General features: G+C 39.6%; 1 pseudogene across 1 annotated transcript; it reads left to right on the forward strand.

Moving 5' to 3' along the window:
- The first annotated feature begins 2,877 nt into the window (after positions 1–2,877).
- Positions 2,878–4,409, forward strand: LOC113610724 (riboflavin kinase pseudogene; annotated as a pseudogene). Its single transcript, XR_003429189.1, has one exon. The product of XR_003429189.1 is annotated as a riboflavin kinase pseudogene (transcript).

Raw genomic sequence — 4,409 nt, forward strand, 5'->3', positions numbered from 1 at the left:
AAATCAACATTGTGAAAATGACTCTACTACGCAAAGCAATCTACAGATTCAATGCAATCCCTATCAAACTACCAAGGGCATTTTTCACAGATCTAGAACAAAAAATTTCACAGTTTGTATATGGAAACACAAAAGACCCCGAATAGCCAAAGCAACCTTGAGAAAGAAAAATAGAGCTGGAGGAATCAGGCTCCCTGACTTCAGACTATACTACAAAGCTACAGTAATCAAGACAGTATGGTACTGGCACAAAAACAGAAATATCGATAAATGGAACAGGATAGAAAGCCCAGAGATAAACCCACGCACATATGGTCACCTTATCTTTAATAAAGGAGGCAAGAATATACAGTGGAGAAAAGACAGCCTCTTCAATAAGTGGTGCTGGGAAAACTGGACAGCTACATGTAAAAGAATGAAATTAGAACACTCCCTAACACCATACACAAAAATAAACTCAAAATGGATTAAAGACCTAAATGTAAGGCCAGACACCATCAAACTCGTAGAGGAAAACATAGGCAGAGCACTCTATGACATAAATCACAGCAAGATCCTTTATGACCCACCTCCTAGAGAAATGGAAATAAAAACAAAAATAAACAAATGGTGCCTAATGAAACCTAAAAGCTTTTGCACAGAAAAGGAAACCATAAACAAGACGAAAAGACAACCCTCAGAATGGGAGAAAATATTTGCAAATGAAGCAATTGACAAAGGATTAATCTCCAAAACATACAAGCAACTCATGCAGCTCAATATCAAAAAAAAAACAAACAACCCAATCCATAAATTGGCAGAAGACCTAAATAGACATTTCTCCAAAGAAGATATACAGATTGCCAACAAACACATAAAAGAATGGTCAACATCATTAATCATTAGAGAAATGCAAATCAAAACTACAATGAGATATCATCTCACACCGGTCAGGATGGCCATCATCAAAAAATCTACAAACAATAAATGCTGGAGAGGGTGTGGAGAAAAGGGAACCCTCTTGCACTGTTGGTGGGAATGAAAATTGATACAGCCACTATGGAGAACAGTATGGAGGTTCCTTAAAAAACTAAAAATAGAACTACCATACAACCCAGCAATCCCACTACTGGGCAGATACCCTGAGAAAACCATAATTCAAAAGGAGTCATGTACCAAAATGTTCATTGCAGCTCTATTTACAGTAGCCAGGACACGGAAGCAACCTAAGTGTCCATCAGCAGATGAATGCATAAAGAAGATGTGGCACGTATATACAATGGAATATTACTCAGCCATAAAAAGGAATGAAATTGAGTTATTTGTAGTGAGGCGGATGGACCTAGAGACTGTCATACAGAGTGAAGTAAGTCAGAAAGAGAAAAACAAATACCGTATGCTAACACATATATATGGAATCTAAAAAAAAAATGGTCAGAAGAACCTAGGGGCAAGATGGGAATAAAGATGCAGAACTGCTAGAGAATGAACTTGAGGATACGGGGAGGGGGAAGGGTAAGCTGGGACAAAGTGAGAGCGTGGCATGGACATATATACACTACCAAACGTAAAATAGATAGCTAGTGGGAAGCAGCTGCATAGCACAGAGAGATCAGCTCGGTGTTTTGTGACCACCTAGAGTGGTGGGATAGGGAGGGTGGGAGGGAGGGAGATGCAAGAGGGAAGAGATATGGGGACATATGTATATGTATAACTGATTCACTTTGTTATAAAGCAGAAACTGACACACCACTGTAAAGCTATTATACTCTAATAAAGATGTTAAAAAAAAAAAAGACTCCACGCTTCCATAGCATGAAGCACAGTTTCGATCCCTGGTCGGGGAACTAAGATCCCACATTGCTCGCCGTGCAGCCCCCCAAAATAAATAATAAATTAATTAAAAAAAAAAAAAAGATCCACAGGCAATCGATAAGTCACTTTTGAGAACATTTTGGTTCCTCATTGAGATCTCCCATTCCTGAACTACGTGCTGTTAACACAGCTCTCTTATTCTAGATGCATTCTAATAGCCAACTGTATAATGATCTAATCTAGCTCTTACCCAGAATATGGGATTCTGATGTAACTAGAATTATTGGTCTAGAAGAAATGAGGTGTGTGTGTGTGTGTGTGTGTGTGTGTGTGTGTTGAGAGAGAAAGAGGGAGAGAGAGATAAGAAGGGAAGTTGTAATAAAGTTATAAAGGGTCCTAGATGCTAGCCAGGGGTTTACATTTTATTCTTTGGGCAACAGAGAACCATCAAAAGCTGTTAAGCAGGCAAGCGATATAAGTAGAGTTATATATTTTACGACGATAACGCACGGAAGCATGGAGGATGGAGTGGAGGATGTGCCTCCCCACACTGCTATCTCCATTGTCCACTGGGTCTTATATCAATATTAAGCATTACTACAGGGAGTAGCATTGGCTACCTTACCTTCTTGTTAGATTTGAGGAACAGCAAATATTTAGGACTTATAGGATCTATCTATTCTCCAGCATCAACGTCCACAAGTATCCAACCCAGATCTTCAGAATAATATAGTACTCGTTCTCTTTTCATGAGAGGAAATAACAAACACTTTTTGCATTTCAATCCTAAAGAGATTATTTCTCAGTGATAAACCAGATGTTCACCATTTCTAATAGTGAATTCCTTGGGATCTGATGCACCACTGAAACAATTGTTTGCTTCTTAAGTATACTTTTTAAACATATCATTTTAAGACTAAAAGTATAGGTAGGGACTTCCAAGGTCGCCGGCGTTCCGGAGCCCAGACGCAGCCTCTGAGTCGCCCAACACCTTCTTTTCGGTCAGCTGCGTGAGGGTCTTGCCGGGGCATGTCGTCCGTGCCGCTCGGCCCGTTGTACGCCTGTGCGCTCGCCCCGCCGGCCGGCCTGCGGAGCTCCCGCCCGTGTCCCCCAGCGGGTCCGGGAGGTCCTGGCACCGCCTCGATGGCGGCTCCGCCGGACGCGCAGACTGGACCGCAGCCCGCACCCCGAGCTGACGGCGTCATGAGGCACCTGCCCTACTTCTGCCGCGGCCAGGTGGTGCGGGGCTTCGGTCACAGCTCCAAGCAACTGGGCATCCCTACAGCTAACTTTCCTAAACAAGTAATAGATAATCTTCCAGCTGATGTATCCACTGGCATTTACCATGGTTGGGTCAGTGTTGGAAGTGGAGACGTCCATAAGATGGTGATGAGCATAGGATGGAACCCATACTACAAGAATATGAAAAAGTCCATGGAAACTCGTATCATGCATACTTTCAAAGAGGACTTCTATGGGGAAGTTCTCAATGTGGCCGTCGTCGGCTACCTCAGACCAGAAAAGAACTTTGATTCTTTAGAGACACTTATTTCAGCAATTCAAGGTGATATTGAGGAAGCTAAGAAACGACTAGATTTACCAGAACATTTGAAACTCAAAGAAGACAATTTCTTCCAGGTTCGTAAAAGCAAAATAATGAATGGCCACTGATGCAAAGGCATCTTATTTATTCATTCACTGTTTTCTAATATTTTACTGCTCATAACTCTACAGCCTCATCCTGGTTATATTTTAAAAATCAAACATTTTCCTACAGCTGTGAATTAAACAGTACAATGTAGTTACCATATTATGTTCCAACTGTTCAATTAAACCCATCATGTTACAGTACTAAAACGGTTCATTTTAAAAATCAAGATTCTTTTTTATGTAATATGCTGATTAAAATGTACACTTGAAAGGTCTTAAGTGTTTTTTAATGGAAATGAAATATATATAAATATGGGTAACAGGCAAGTCACTAGTTTGAGATGAGAACTATAATTCTCATGGTAAAATTTTAGCATGCATGTACTGTGTAGCATGCTCTGCTAATCAGAAGGCTTATAAAAGTAACTATATTAAGCAGAGGTTTGACAGTTTATTACAAACCTAAGGGGAAAAATCCAGACTTCGTATTTTTGATATTTTGTGCATTTATATATTATTATAGACATAAAGACTTGTGAAATTTCATTTCAATTAGTCATTTCCTTTAAGGGCTCAAATCATTGTACTGGGTTCCATTTTTGTTACAGCTGCCTCAGTTCTAATTGGTCTAGACTCTCTCCCTATTAGTTTTTTTGTTTTTCTTTTAAAACAGTAAAATGAGTGTTTTTCGAATCTCTAGGTCTCATTTTTGTGTTGTATAACACTTCCCTCTTTAAGCGTAGATATTCTTCAACATTTTTCTTAACCTTTGTTTTCTGTAAACAATTGTGTGTCAGTTTTTCCATTTAGAATATCCAACTCTGCATTTACAAAATGTAGAGTTTCATCTGCGTCTGTATCTGCCATCCCATCCCTTCACTATATGAAGAGTGATTAAGTGCATATCTTTTGCATTTTAGAAAAAACACCCAAAACTTCATCTGTAGGTTTCCCCAAAGTTTAAA

The sequence above is a fragment of the Aethalodelphis obliquidens genome, unplaced genomic scaffold (assembly GCF_003676395.1).
Source record: "Aethalodelphis obliquidens isolate GAN/ISIS:26980383/991018 unplaced genomic scaffold, ASM367639v1 scaffold65, whole genome shotgun sequence".
Lineage (NCBI taxonomy): Eukaryota > Metazoa > Chordata > Mammalia > Artiodactyla > Delphinidae > Aethalodelphis > Aethalodelphis obliquidens.